General features: G+C 43.2%; 1 long non-coding RNA gene across 2 annotated transcripts in view; it reads right to left on the reverse strand.

Moving 5' to 3' along the window:
• The window catches only part of LOC124081145 (uncharacterized), a 121,008-nt gene that overhangs the window by 4,067 nt on the left and 101,127 nt on the right, over window positions 1–15,814 (reverse strand). Inside the window, exons 5-6 of one of the 2 annotated variants that reach the window (XR_009225381.1) lie at window positions 2,474–3,387; window positions 894–972 (exon numbers count right to left, since the gene is read on the reverse strand). This is a non-coding gene — a long non-coding RNA (uncharacterized LOC124081145). Of the gene's footprint in view, window positions 1–893; window positions 973–2,473; window positions 3,388–15,814 lie in introns of those variants that run through there. The other variant, XR_009225380.1, reaches the window with a different exon arrangement.

Genomic DNA, 15,814 nt, shown 5'->3' on the forward strand with positions numbered 1-15,814 from the left:
GAGACTTTGAAGCCCCATGGCCATTTATACCCATGAGCATCATCCCTTCGTGACACACTCTGCACCCAGTTTACCACCGTAGTGAGCAAAGCCACCTGATTACTCATTCCAGGACTAAAATTAGTTTTAAAAGGACCCATTACATTAACATAATGTTTTGAAAGTTTGAACAAAAGCATTTTGTTTTTCCAGTACTGGGAATTTTGAATTCAGGGGTGCTGTACCATGGAACCACAATCCCACCACTTTTTATTTTATTTCGAGACAAGGTCTCACTGGGTTGCTAAGGCTGGCCACGTTCTGGCCTCAGCCTCCAGAGTAGCTGGCATTATAGCCATGCACCACTGTGCCCAAGCTCTTTGGAAGATTTGAAAACACTTTTGCATCTACCATTTCACTGAATCCTCACCAACTTTTTCAGATAGGCAGAGGAAGTATTCCGGTTCTTAATTCAGGGATGAAGGGATAGAGGCTCAAAATCCAAGAGACTTTGCTTCTTTCACCTCCTCCCTCTCTCTCACTTTTTGGGTTCTCATTGTCTGTTTTTCAGATTCTTCCCCATCGTCTGCACCTTCTGGACTTGAGCCTAGAAGCTTGGATCAGTTTCTCCTAACCCAACCTGGAAGGTAAGTTTTCTCTGCTTCTCTGTCTCTGTCTCTGTCTCTCTTTCTCTCTCTCTCTCCTCATATATGTATGTTGCCTATGGACTTTATTTTTTTTATTTGTATGTGATGCTGAGAATCAAACCCAGTGTCTCACACATGCTAGGTAAGCGCTCCACCACTGAGCCACAACCCCAGCCCCTCTGCTGCTCTTTTTAATCCCAGTTTTTCCATAATTCTTTCAGTTTTGGTCAGCTTTTTTCACATCTGAGACTGAAAAATCCAACCAGAAAAGATGAGAAAAGATTTATTTAGGGGCTCAAGGTTTCAAAGGTCTTAGTCCATAGAAGGCCGGCTCCATTCCTCTGGGCTTGAGGTGAGGCAGAACATCATGGCAGAAGAGAGGAACGCAGTTCACATGATGATCAGAAAACAGAGGGAGATTCCACTTTACAGATACAAATAGGTACCCAAAGCCGTGCCAAATCCCCACCTCCTCCAGCCACGCCCAACCACTTCAGTTACCCCTAGGTTAATCCCTACCAGGGGATTAAATCACTGATTGGATTGAGACTCTTACAACCCAATCATTTCTCCTTTGAAACTTCTTGCACTGTCTCACAAGTGAGATATGGGGGCACACCTCAGATCCAAACCATAACACTTTCTCTACCTGAAAGGAACAGAGAACTCCAGCCTTTTCTATAGCACATATCCCCTGGCCACCCTCTGCCATATATCCTGCTCAGTCTCATCCTCTGCCTTCTTTGACTCTCTGCCACCATGAAGGTCATTTATGTATTCAACCAAGGTTCTCTGAGCTCCTACTTTTTTTGCAGGGCACTTTTCAGATAACTTAGGAGTGACAGTAATACGAAAGGCATTAGATGGGGTGGGGACAGGGTCCCTGCCTTTCACACTTGCTGCTAATTGCTATATGGAGAGAGACACCTCAAAAGGACAATTTTTGCCAACCTTATTTTTCCCCCACTAATATAAAAGGTCAGTACTGCTGGAAACATTAAAACAAAAGAGTTTCACCTCCAGAGAGTTAGCTGAAGAGATGGTGGCAAAGCCAAGAGTGTTTTAATGATGGAACAGTGTATGTTTTTTGGTCATTATTTATAAGACTACAGAGATGCTCCTACATCTGGCTGCTGGGTGAGTGGAAATTTTCTCCTAAGAACCAGCTATATTTCCACATGCTCATTTGTGCATCAGCTACGGGAGGCCTGGAGTGAAGTACGAGTTCCGGGCCTCGTTAATTCGTTAGTCGGCAACTTATTGATTCTGAAAGCGACGGCCCCTGTGCTTTGTCATCATTTTCAATGAAGCACTCCTCAGGGTCATGTTCACTGTAAAATATTGAGCTTATTAAGAGTTTTTGGGCCTCTGATTAACGTTCACAGCAGAAGCTATGTAAAGTAAATTAGGTACTAAATAAATCTAAAATGATTGTGGGAAGTCATCAGCTAAATTAAGACGCTGACAGCTCACATAACAAGATGCAAAGCAATAGTAATTAGGAAAAATAATCACCTTTGCTGCTGAGAACACAGGTTTGGCCCCAAGTGAAGTAACTCACTAGGTGTCTGTTTTCTAAAAAAGCACATCTTGCTGTTTTGTTCTTCTGTGAAGGGGGCAAGGGGCAATAACTCCTCTTCCATATTCCAATATTCACCATGTACTCTAATGGAGAGTGATGCTTGGAGAATAATCTTGTTTGAAGAAGAAGAAAAGATTGACAGAAACATTCAGTTTTTTCTGGTAGTCTCAGCTATGGACTAGACCATGGTGTGCTGACCCCAGTGCATTTGTACTTCCCTTCTCCCTGCTCTCCTCTATTGATAAGGTAAGAAAAGAAGACTCACCTTTTTTAGCCTCCTTCACAGGTAGTGGAGGTCCTGTCTTGGCCAATGAATTGTGGGTAGGAGTTGCTGGGTACAGCTTCTGGGAAAGCTTTGGAAAAGGGACAGATGGGATTGGATGCCCATTCTCCCTTTTTTCTATCTGGTTCTTCTTTCTACTTGGAACATGATCAGGATGTCTGCCTGGATGTGACAGCCATGCTTGAAGGATGGCAAGACAAGAAGTCAGAGGAGCTGGGTTGCCAACTCCTGGCTGCCTTCCCACGTGATGGAGGAACCTTGCCTCTTGAAGCCATTTTCTTTCTTTTTTTTTTTAATTAATTTTATTATTTTTTTATTAAATACGTGACAACAGTGGAATGCATTACAATTGTTATGATACATATAGAGCACAATTTTTCGTATCTCTGTATATAAAGTATGTTGAAGCCATTTTCAGGAGAGTTTTTTCCTTGTCATCAATTGTAGGCCTGACTTCAGGGCAATCTGGTTCAGAGGATAATTCCTCAGCAATGTTGTTGAGTTTAGTAAAAGTTAAATAGCAACAAAACCCAACAGTTTTATATCTTGGGGTTATCAATTTCTGCTCACTGACATGAGCTTCTCTGGAGAGCTCAAGGCCAGACCTATGAAAGCCCGTGCCAGGTAAGTACACTTCTCAGTAGGCCTTCAGCCCCAATATGGTGGCAGTTCTCTTCTCTGGGGACAACATTCCATCGATCCTAGGGGACTAATTTAAGAAGCAGCATTCTATCTCCCTTGCTGGCTCCCTGGAATAGTGCTTCCGTGTTAGCTTGATGGGGTTTGAGCATGTAAACCCCTCCTGCTCCAAATAAGGCTTCCAGATGCATAAAAATAAGGTAGGGGTTCCTCTGATGTCCCTTCTTCTTAGCAGACTTTGGGTCTTTCCTATTATCCTGGAAAATAAAGCAATGATAACAAAGGTAAATTCAGGCTAAAGGAGATGGAAGGAGGGACGATGAGTGTGTGATGAACCCTAACTATCATAGGTCAGCATCTCTGGGATCACGTGATCTGTTTCCCATGTCGTTCCATGAACATTCAATCCAGAGGCAACAGTGTATGTGCTACATTGGTCAAAGTGGGGTGGATCACAGAGACTCTGCTTGCTTTCTCCTAGATTATGGGCCTATAAAGAGGAAATGTAATGGTTGTTTTAGAAGTCACTTTTTATCCCTACCAAGAGCCTAAGAGTACACATTTCATGGGGTTTTGGGGTTTAATTACTGAGCACACCAGTGACTTTATTATGTTCTTTCTTGAGATATTATCTCTTTTATTTCCCTAACAAATATTTATTAAACACTATCTTAGTTTTCTATTGCTGCATAAAAATTGCTACAAAACTTCATGGCTTAGCATAAAAATGCTAATTATCTCACAAGGTGTCTGTGGATCAGGAATTCAGAGCAGTTGAGGTGTCACTGGGGCTGCTGTCATCTGAGAGCTTGACCAGGGCTGAGGGATCCACTTCCAAGATGGCACACCCACAAGGCTGCTGGCAGGAGTCCTCCCTCAGTTTTTCACGGGTGGTTTGTAGGAGGTCTCACTAGTCCGTGTTATTTCTTCCCAGAATGATTCTTATTGGTCTTGGCTCCCCGCTCTGAGACACCTTTACCTTTCCATAAAAGGTAGCCTGCATTTGCAGCCTCATAGTGTTCTCCGCTCGTTTCCTGTCTGTACATGCTTGGGGGGTCCAGAGGCCACTTTTGCTTTTGTACTGTCTCTGTCCCTTTTAATACAAGCTTGACATATCTCTGACAAAACTTTGTAGGTTTTCAGTAATCGTATTGGGACTCACATCCTCAGATCAAAGCCACATCCACGAGTTGCTTCAAGATCCCTTTTTCTCTATGTGAGCTTCTCTGAGGCTGCTGAGAGATATGCTCATAAACTTCTTAGAAACTCTATTTTTTGACTGAATAGTTACCTGAGGCACAACCCCGATCTTTCTGAGATCTTAACAAAGGATGTAATAATCATTTCTTTGGTTTTATTTTTGGACCATGTTTTCCTGAGACTTCAGTCTTTGCTCAGAAGAGAAAACTGGGAAACTTTAAATATAACACTTCCTGAGGTCTTTTTGATTATCAGTCTTTCCTTTAACTCATCTCTCCCCTTTTACATTTTACTATTAGCAGCAAAAAGACACCAGGTGGCACCTTCAACATTCTGACTGGAAATTACCTTAGGTAGATCTGCAAGCTCATCAGGTATATTTTCTATTTTCTACCACGTCACTGAACTTTTTGCCTCTTCGTAGGAAGAATTCACTTTCCTTGAGTTTTTAGTCACATTTTCCTTTAAGCTTCCACCTGTAGCTGCCTCAAAGGCCACTAAGCTTCTACCATCAGACCCTTTAAGACAGCTCAGTCTTGTCTAGCAGTTTTTCTTCTTCTCTCCCTGCAATGGGGATGGAACACAAGGTCTTGTGCATGATAGAAAAGTGCTCTACTACTGACTACGTCCCCTGCTCTGGCAGTTTCTTCTACTTCTGCCAGCTTCCTACTTCCAAAGCCACTTTCATGTATTAGGTTTTTGTTATAGCAGCAGGATTGCACTTGCAGTTACTAAAGTCTGAATTAGGTATCTACTGTTGTATAATAAAATGCTAAAAAACTTAGCATCTCAAGACAAGAAATAGGTATTATCTCACACCGTCTCTGTGAGCCAGGAATTTGATAATAGTTTATTTGGCGGGGGGTTTGACTCATGTTCTTTTATAATATTGTAGTCAAGATGTCAATTAGAGCTGCAGTCACCAGAAGGCTTGACTAGGATTAGAAGATCCATTTCCAAGATGGCTCACTTGGCTTTAGCATAAGGCCTTCATTATAAGGCTGTTTGAGTGTCATGATAACCAGCCTCACCTAAAGTGATCCAAGAGAGAGCAAGCCAACTTGCATGTCTTTTATAACCTAGTGCCAGAAGTCACAAACCATCAATTCCTTGACATCCTATGGGGTGCACAGACCAGCCCAATTCAGTCATGAATACCAGGAGGTGAGATTCACTGGAGTCATCTGACTCCCACAGAAACTCATTATGGGCTGGGCTCAACTAGGGACAAAAGGCAGGATATCTTCTCTCAAGGAACTTACACTCTAAGGTAGGCAATTAGACACGTACACAAATAATGTGCAAAAATATCATTAAATTATGTAACCAAATTGCTGAGATTATAAGGAAAAGGCCTTCACTGGAGGCAATTCTGTGTTTGTTTCTACTACTAGTTCGCAAGCTCTTGGCAGGGTATCACTCATCTTTATTCCCTACAGGATTCAGTTCAGGGCCCTGCCAAAGTAGTGTTGAATAAATATTTCCTGAGAGAACAAAACTCTGTGGCAAGTTTGAAAAAAAAAAAAAGATTAAAATCTAAGAATCGACCACTGAGTCTAATGACCACAGTTTGATTGATTTCTCTCTAAAGATGATTTCAGAAGACAATTGGAATAAAATTGAGATTGCAAAGAGTGAAGGAGGCAGAGAATACAGATCATTAGAATTAAAAGGGAAGGGAGCGATGGTTTCAACGTGAGAGGAATCAGCTAAAACATTTTTTTTAAGGTTAAAGGATATTTAGGTATTTTTCTAGGCAAGAAGAGTCAAAAAGGGGAGAAAAGAAAACAAAACTGAAGGAGTAGACATTGGACATTGATAGAATGACGTCTTGGGAGAATTCTCAAAGGCAAGTGGAGTTCTAGACTCTGAAAAGGAACATTTCTTCCTTTGAAACAGGATGGACGTTAGACACTTTAGAGTAACAAAATAAATAAATAAAAGGGAATTTTGTTAGGTCATGTTGAACGACCTTGATTTTTCTCAGTGAAATTGGGGGTAAGATCTTTCTATAGCTGAGGGGATCGAGGAGAGGACAGGAGCTTGAGACTTGAGGACGGACGATGGACGTTGAACAGCTATTGGCAGGAATTTGAGGGTGAGCGTCCCAAATACTTTTGGAAGTTCGAGAGGAGCCAGCTGAGGTGAGAGCGTCTGGGTTTCTAGGAGAACCAGTATGCGTGGGGACATGATGTCCTCTGGCATCACTCAGCACACTGTGAGCAGGACAGGAAATGGATGGAGCAGAACAGCTGTTGACACAAACGCCCACAGCTGGGAATCTCAGGAGACCTGGTCCGACTGATTTTCATCTGGAACTGATTGTTCCCGTTACATGATATGATGACTTACCTTTGAAGATGGCTATGAACCCTGGGCTGACAAGGAATGGCACGACTCTCACTTAAATGCGTGGTGCGTAATGAGGAAAATATGGAGAGGTTTCAAATCTTTTGAACAATTCTTAATTCAAGTGACTGCTCAGCGCTGCTTCAGGTCATGTGAATGATGTCAGCACCTGCTTTATAACTCAGTTCATGTGAAATAAACGCCTATATCTTGTATTTTTCCCTAGGTCGACCCTGTAACAAACTACCTAAGGCCGATTGCAGTTTTGGAAAAATATTCTCAAGAGATAGAACCAACCTGGGTCAGACCTGGGCTCCGTTCCAGCTCTGCCACAATCTGTGATCCCAGGAGTCACCTAATCACCCCCAGGCTTTGATCCCTCCCTTGTGAGGGGAGGAAAGGAGACTGAGTGTCCTCTAATCCCTTCCAGCTCACTCATCCCCTGGTTCTACAGTTGGCCGCCCTCCAGTCCTCCAGCCTTTCCTCCAGGAGTGCCACACGAATTGGACACTAGGGGTCACATTTAGATAACCACTGATAAACACATTGGAGACTGGTAAACGCGCTCATTTCCTTGGTACGAAGCCCTCATCAGCTAGATGATGACTGGCCTAGTTTCTCATTAAAAAAGTACTTCAATGGGATCATGTGGTTTCTCTTTGGGGCTGGCTGAGAATTTGGTGGTTAAGTGAGAAGCACAGGTCCCTCTGACTCAGCGCGCTCCTTTTGGCTCAGTGCTGCTTTCTTCCTTCACACATGACCCCAAATTAGGTCAATCTTTCACTTGTGAGGCCGACAGATTCTTCCTGAAGTTTTCACATTTTTCTTCCCATCATTCCTTCTCGTCTGGGTGTTTGGTATCCCCAACCAGGTTACTTTAAAAAAAAAAATTAGAGCTGCTTTCATGGAAAACCATTTTTGGTGGCTGCTCATTCATTGAATGATCAGTTCCGTGGCCTATTCTGCTCTCTGAAGGACCTGGAGAAATGGGCTTCAACTTTCATTTCTTTGCAATCTTTCTTTACTATGCTTCAATGTGAGCATCCCCATGTCAAGCCCAACTCCCCGTTAGCCCTATCTTAATAGTCAACTCTCAGGGAAGGTGGGAAATAAAAATGATTAGTCATCATGGAAAAGACAGTGTGATAAACCATTTCCATGCTTAATAGTAATACTTCCTAGTATCTATGTAGCTTTACGGTTTTCAAAGTGTTTTTATATATACTGTGTTCCTTCCCTACTCTTCTCTCGTCTGTCCTTGGCCAAGAAGTAAAGCCGAAGAGGGACGTGGAAGCTGACAGTAGAGAAGGCAGCCAGCCTGTGAAGAGTATGGAACATTCTCGTGGCAAGCTGGAGTACAGTCCTGACTCCGTTTCTTAAGAGCTGGGTATCTTTTGGCAAGTTCTACCCAATGTCTGAGCTTGGCTCAATCCTCACTTGAAAAATGTGGATATGTGCCCATTCTCCCCAGGAGCATGCGGTTAGTGGGAAGATGGTCATTTCTCACCTTTTTGTAACCAGGCCACTGATGCTCAGCTTCCTGACAGTGTTACGCTCCCAGCTAACCCCCAGCCCCAAATCCTAGTATGATGAGCTTTGTGGACAACCTGAAAGAAAATCAGAGGGGTTTTTATTTCCTTCTTTCAAGCCTAGATTCAACCAGAGCAGGGATCCTGCCTTGTCTCTTGGGATTGTCTTCCAAAGCACAAAAAGATAGTCCTTTACCCTCCTGTTCTTTCCCCTAGGAGCCCCAGTGCCTCCACATTAGAGGCGGCTCCCTGCCCCTGGTCTAGTCTCTCAGATCAAGGGCTTGCAGGTAGGAGCTGGCCCAGGCTTGAGGCCTATGAATCCCCCAGATGCCCTTTCTCCTGCTGAAGTTTGGGGCTGATTCTCCCAGGATGGGGAGTTAGTCAATTTCCTGCAAATCTTTCTAGACTTAACATACCCTCTTTTAAACCAAAACCTGGCACAGGCCTTGACTTTGGAGTCAGAAAGGTTTACATTTGATCTCAGACTTTCTGGGTTACCAGCTAGGCAGTGGACTAACTTCCCCAAGGCTCCTCCTGTCAGTGAAGGACAGGGCATGGTGTGGACCCTCAGGACTTTGAGCTATACTTTTTCTCTTGGGTCTGAATTGTGACTAAACCAAAGCTAAGCCTGATAGGCAATTAGTACTCTGCAGTCCAAGTTCAGTGGGTAGCCAGGGAGTTTGGAAGAAGAGGAAGAGTCCCGGGAGGGCATGAGGTGGATTCCTATGTCCGTGCAGAGAAGCTCAAGGATGGTGGAAAGGCAGGATCTACAGAGCTGCCAAACGGCCACCTCCAGCTTATATGACTGGATGTCCATCCAACATAAGAGTCCCATTGTGTCCTCCCAGGGGCCTGAGGGGAGATGGAACTACTCTCTTTGGTGAAAGGGGATCCACAATGGAGGGCTCTGATCACCACCCTAGGAGAACCTTGGGCACCTTTTCTGAGCAGAACACCCATCTGTAGAGGCCACCAGAAGTAGATAAGAGTTGGGCCCAGAATCTGAAGGGTGGAGTCAGAGAAGGGCCAAAGACAGAGAAAGAGAGCACAACGAGAAGAGCAGATTTCATTTACTTCCAGAGCTGAGGGAACGAGGAGAAATGAGTGGGAATGAAGTTTTAAAATAAGTAAGATGGAGTCTAAATATAAAAAGAGACAGTTTCAGAAACCATAAGTGATAAGCGCTTTAAGAGATCTGGCCAAGAGCTATTTGTGGCCAGTTATCCCACTGGGAAGAGGGTGTCAGTGAGACTATTTGGGAGTCAGTAATTAGGAAAATTAAACATTTAAACTCTTCATACTCCAGTGAGCAGAGAGTAATCTTTGGTAATCCATTTTGCCAGTAATGGGTAGTTCATTGTTTTAACGACTCTTCAACCCTTTCTAGTTACTTCTTTCCTCACCTGTGGGGAGACCTCTTCATATTTAAAAAAAATTCTTTTCATTAAGTTTTCTCATTTTTTTTAATCTTTCAGATCTACCTGCTCTTTTCTTTAAAACATCCTATTTTGTCTAACGGGACCTAGTCTTATCCTCATCTTGATGAACATTTTGAATATATTTATTTTAAAACACTTTGAGATCTGAAGACTCTTTACCATCCCCCTCTTCTCATTCTCTCTTGAACTTCCTCTTATCAAGCTCTTGGCCCATCACTCCCACAGAATGGCTACGGTGGAAGTCATTTGTCTCGTGGCTTGATACTACAGTGGTATCCTGAGGCTCCAACTCTTCTCTATCCACTCCAGACCTCTCCTCTGAACTCCAGATTCATATATCTGTGTGTCCATCATCTTACTTGAATGTTTACTAAGCATTTCAACATAACAGATGCAAAACACACCCCTAAGTTTTCCTCCTCCCTACAGACTGATACCCTGCAGCCCTCTCTATGTTAATATTTTTTATAATTTTTTTTTTCGTACCAGGAATTGAACCCAGGGGTGCTCAACCACTGAGCCACATCCCCAGCACTCTTCCTTTTTTAAAAAAAATTTTTTTTGAGACAGGGTTTTGTTAAATTTCTGAGAGCTTCACTAAGCTGCTAAGGCTGGCTTTGAACTTGGGATCCTGCCTCAGCCTCCTGAGCTGCTTGGATTATAGGTGTGTGCCACCATATCTTGTCCCCACTTTAGTTGATGGAAACTCTGTTCTTCTGGTTGCTCAGGACAATAATTTGGAGTCATCCTGGGCCTCTCATATTCTCTCACACCCCACACACGATTATCAAATTCTGTCAGCTTGGCCTCCAAAATACATCCAGCTATATTACCTGTGCTGCTTACCACTGTGGTCCAAGCTATCATTACTGCACATCTGGATTCTCCCAATTGTCTCCTTCCTGCCCTGATTCTACTCTAACATCCTGTGATGGCTAAATGTACGTGTCAACTTAGTCAGGCTGTGGTGCCCTCTAAGTTTTGATTAAATGCTAGTCCAGGTATCATTGTGAAGACATTTTTGAAGATGTGATTAACATTTCAATCAGTACATTTTGAATAAAGCAGATTACCTTCCATGATGTGGCAATGTCCAATCAGTTGAACGACTTAAGACTAAAGACGAGGGCTCCCCGAAGAAGAAAGTCTACCTCTAGACTGCCATGTAGAAATTCTACCTGCAAGTCCAGGCTTTGAACTCAAGACTGCAACATCAACTCTTCAGTGAACCTAGTCTGCCTTGCCATGTATATTTTAGCTCCCACAATTGAGTAAGACAATTATTTAAAATCTGTCTATCTGTCTATCTATCTGTCTATCTATCTATCTATCTATCTATCTATCTATCTATCTATCTAATTTCCAGTTGACTCTGTTCTCTGGAGATCCCTGACAAATATAACTCCTTATGACAGTTTTCTCTATACAGCAGTTACAGGGAGCTACTTAAAATGAAAATCAGCAAGCCACTCCTCTGATCAAAAACTGCATTTGTCCTTGAATTTCAAACAGATCAGAAACTGAAGAATATAGAGTGGCCTGCAAAGCCTTTCATGAATTGGTCTGCCGTTTCTTTTCTAACATTGTCTCTTTCAAAACCAGTTCAAGTTAAATAGTGCTATAGGGATAAAGTGGGTCCTATTTTGTACCTACATGGCCAATTCAAAGACAGGAAACAAATTACATGTCAGAGGCCTAATAGAAATCATAAATCGGAACCAGAGCCTCGAGGAGCAAGGCCTTCTGTCTCTGAGGGCTTCGTATTTTCTCCTTGCTCTGCTTCCTGCCACTCCCACCGCACCTCATAGGCGTCTGCCTCTCCTTTGCAGCATCTGCTTACTTCTGTGCAAACGGCCTCCAAATCCTTGGCTCATACTCAGGTCATTCACTCATTCAACAAGCATTTAGTGAGTGCCTACTATATGCCAGGCACTGATCAAGACCCTGTGAATAAAGCATGGAAGAAAACCAGCAAAATCAACTGCCTTTGTAGAGCTTACGTTCTAGTGTAGGTGTGTGGGATAGGTATATGGGGGGGGGGGTATAAACTTGATGAATGTGCAAATTATACATTACATCACAGTGTTAAAAGTGCTTCAGAGAAAATAAAGCAGAAGAGAGGATTGTAGAACATAGAAGGGGTGCAATGTTAAATTAGGTGGAGGAAGGCCACCCGGAAGAGATGGCCAAGAAACCTAAGAAGATAGCAGGGGGCACAGGGTGACTGGGGAGAGAGGTCAGATTGATGAGGGGTAGACAGCTGGTTAGGAAGGGCCCTGCAGGTCATCGAAGTCTTTGTTTCCAATTTGGGTGAGATGAGAAATTATTGGAGGGTTTTGATCAGAGGAATTTTATGATCTGACTCACTGTTTTAAAAATTGAATTTATTTTTAAACTGATATGTCAAAATATAAAATTTCATGTATTGATGGGGCCGATTCACATTTTACCAGGATCAGTCTGATTGCTGTGTTGAGAATAGAATGTAGGGAGAGAAGAATAGAAGAAGGGACTCCATCTAAAATGCGATTTCAATAACTTCAATAATCAGGGAGGAAGATCGAGATGGCTAGGACCAGAGTGGAGGCAGGGGGAGCTTCCCACTGTTCTGGCATGGGCCAGAGTTTAACTTTTGTAAAGGGTTTGTAGAATAGATAGGATAGAGACCAAAGTATAATTTAAGTCCTTTTCTAAAAACCCTCCATGTGGCAGACATACCATCTGTGAGCAGATGATCATCAAATTTGGTCACCAAAAACTCATCTGTCACCCACTGTCCCATCTCCTTGAGGACTTAGCCCTTGTTCTAAATGGGAAAGCTCAATTTTAACCAAATTTGTTCAGTGAATCATTTAATTAGAAAGGAGCCTTTGCATATTTCATAGTCTTTTATCTCTATTCTGAAATTAGTTGATAACTCCTTGCAGGCGACTAGAGGCATCCTGTTGGTATGAGACAAATGACAATGCCCTGGTGGGACGCTGAGAGACACAGTGCCACAAAGCATTAACCTCTCATAGACCTGACCATTTATCTAGTTGATGCAAAGGGCCCTGAGGTCATTTTTAAAACTTTTTTTCCATCTTATCTAAAGCAGATAAATGAAATGAATTGAAATGTTGCAAAACTTATTAAGATAGTTTGAGGATTATTGTAAGTGGAAAAGTGAGATAACCTCCAGGAATCTCACTTCGGAGTGCTTGTTTCTCCTCTTCATCCCTTTAGTGCACAGTAGGACCCCTCAGGGAGCAGAAGAGGAGGGGGAAGATGCTTGCCTGGAAACACATTCTTTGTAGCTCTTCCCCGGGGAGGGTGGAGCTGATTGGGCTTGGCACCTAGAAAGAGCAGAAGGCACAGGCCTGGTCCTCCACCCTCGATGAGCCAGAAGCCTGCCCCTGACTCACAAGGTCACTCCAAAAAATGCTTTAGAGGTTGGAGTTTTGGAAAAAGGCATGAATGGGGCTTGGAATCATAATAGATATGGCTTCATCACTAAGAGCAGGTGAGGGATGGGTGCACATAGTGAACTGCTGATCCTCTCCACTCAGGATGCATGATCAGAAAGCTGTCTCCAAGTCACTGCTTCTCAAACATGTGAATGTTAACTTTTGGTGCCCTTATTCATTGGTTTTATTTACCTTATTGGTTTTATTTATCTTATTTATTATTATAAGCTAAAATGAAAGAGCACATATTCCCACAGGAATCAATGAAGCCATACTCCTTTTAAATGAAATATAGGTTGTAACAATATATAGCTTTCTTGGAACTGAACCATGAGTAGAAAAACCACTGCTCACCACGGGTTTAGACAAAGGACCTGAAGATAGCAAGGAGGGTCAGTGCTGACCGGACCATAGGGCTGTCTCTGATATGGGGTTGTGGCAGAGAGGCTGTTCAGCCCCATCTCTGCTCTAGGGGGAGGGAAGGTTGACATCCAGTTTCATCCTCAATGACAACTTGGGTATGTGTGTGTAAAATGATTGTCAGCTGGAGCTGAAGGGACTCTTTGTGGTGACATGTCCCACAGAAGAGAAGTCAAACCTAAAGGTCTACAGTGACTATGAAAGGAGTTTTGGAAACCACTGGGACAATTTTGACCACAACTGGTGGTAGCCTCCTAGTTTGGGTGAGAAAGACAGAAAGTAGGAGGGAGAACTTCAGGAACTGCAGGTCAAGTTCAAACCCTGGCCCCAACCCTTGCTTCCCCTTTTGGGTTGAATAACCAGGCCAAGTGTAATAGGAGGAAGAGAGAAGCTTGACCTTCTCCAAAGGGGTCTGTGGGGAGTTCAAAGGCAGTGGTCTCCACAGTGGGCATGATGCTCTAGCCCTGGCTGTAGGATCGAAGTCAACTTCTTGATTTGCCTGGAGAGAGAAAGAGATTCTTTTCTTGAAGACTTGACTAAAGACTGCCTCTTCTGGGGCTGTGTTCTGCCTCTCTTGGAAAGAGTTAGAATGTCTCAAGGCAGCAATAGCTCTTGGAGTCCTGGAGCTTGGAAGAAACTGCTGGCATCATGTCAGATCTGAAAGACTGGGACTAGAGACAGAGGAGTGTATCTGGAAAAGTTTGGAACAAGCAGGTCTGAGACATATGGGAGCAAGCTGGAAATGTCCAAAAGGTGGAGAAGGCAAGAGCAAAAACAGGTGAGCAGGTGAGTGAGGCAGACACCAGACAGCAGGCTCAGGCCAGTTTTCACATGTTTTAGAGCCTAGCTAAGTGGCTGGTTCAGTCTGTTTAGAGACCAGGGTTCAATTATCAAGAATACAAATAACAATTAATGTTGTCGAGGATGTGGGGGAAAAGGCACACTCATGCATTGCTGGAGGGATGCAAATTGGTGTAACCACTATGGAAAGCAGTATGGAGACTCCTCAGAAAACCTGGAATGGAACCACCATTTGAGCCAACTATCCCACTCCTCAGTTTACACCCAAAGAACTTAAAAACAGCATACTACAGGGACACAGCCACATCAATGTTTATAGCAGCTCAATTCATAATAGCTAAACTATGGAACCCAACTAGATACCTTCAATAGATGCACGGATAAAGAAAATGTGGTATATATACACAATGGAATATTACTCAGTCTTAAAGAAGAATGAAATCATAGCCTTTTAAAGTAAATGGATGGAGCTGGAGAATATTATGCTATGTGAAATAAGCCAATCTCCCCGAAATCAAAAGCTGAATATTTTCTCTGATATGCAGATGGTAATTCACAATAAGGGGGGAGGTGTCAGGGAAGAATAGAGGTATTTTGGATTAGGCAAAGGGGAGTGATGAGAGAGGAGGGGGTATGTGGGTAGAAAGAAGAGGAAAATGAATAGGACATTATCACCCTATGTTTCATATATGATTACATGATCAGTGTGATTCCACATCATGTACAAGAAGAATGAGAAGTTATGCTCCATTTATGTACAATGTGTTAAAATGTGTTGTCATGTATAACTAATTAGAACAAATTAAAAATAAAGAAAAACAAGAAAATGATAATTGAAAATATGGTATTAAAAACAAGAACAGCAACAGAAAAACAAAACTCAGTGAGTTCTTATTCCTCTTGGAGCAGAGTAGGTATTAAGAACAAAGCCTCCCAGCGGCTCCGGAGGCTAAGGCAGGAGGATCGTGAGTTCAAAGCCAGCCTCAGCAAAACATGAGGTGCTAAGCAACTCAGTGAGACCCTGTCTTTAAATTAAAAAATACAAAATAGGGCTGGGGATGTGGCTTAGTGTTTCAGTGCCCCTGAGTTCATCCCCGTTCTCCCCGACCCCAAGAAAAGAACAAAGGCTTACTAGTCTCAGTGTCTACCCACACCTCAGGGAAGAAGGTCTAGTATCATGGTTCTAAAAATCTAAGGCTTCACACAACAGCTTGCACCAAGAGAACTCAAGCACAAGTGCTCACACCCCCACACACACATGCATACGTCCCTACGTTTCTGGGAGGGGAAGTAAAGAACTCTCATGCTTTCAGGTCCTTGAGGAAGTTTAAACTGGGTAGCACCTCTGCAAGGGTAAGGGTGGATAGAGAGCGGCCCCTGCCACGGAGATGAGGGTGGCTGGACTCAAAAGGCAGGGCCGAGGGAGTTCCCTGAGCCCGGCAGGTGGAGGAGAAGCAGATGGGGACTCGCAACATGGGAAAGCTCCTTACTCACCCGAGC

This window comes from Marmota monax, unplaced genomic scaffold (genome assembly GCF_021218885.2).
Source record: "Marmota monax isolate L192 unplaced genomic scaffold, Marmota_monax_Labrador192_F-V1.1 WCK01_AAM20220418_F8-fsc00018, whole genome shotgun sequence".
In the NCBI taxonomy this organism is placed as follows: Eukaryota; Metazoa; Chordata; class Mammalia; order Rodentia; family Sciuridae; genus Marmota; species Marmota monax.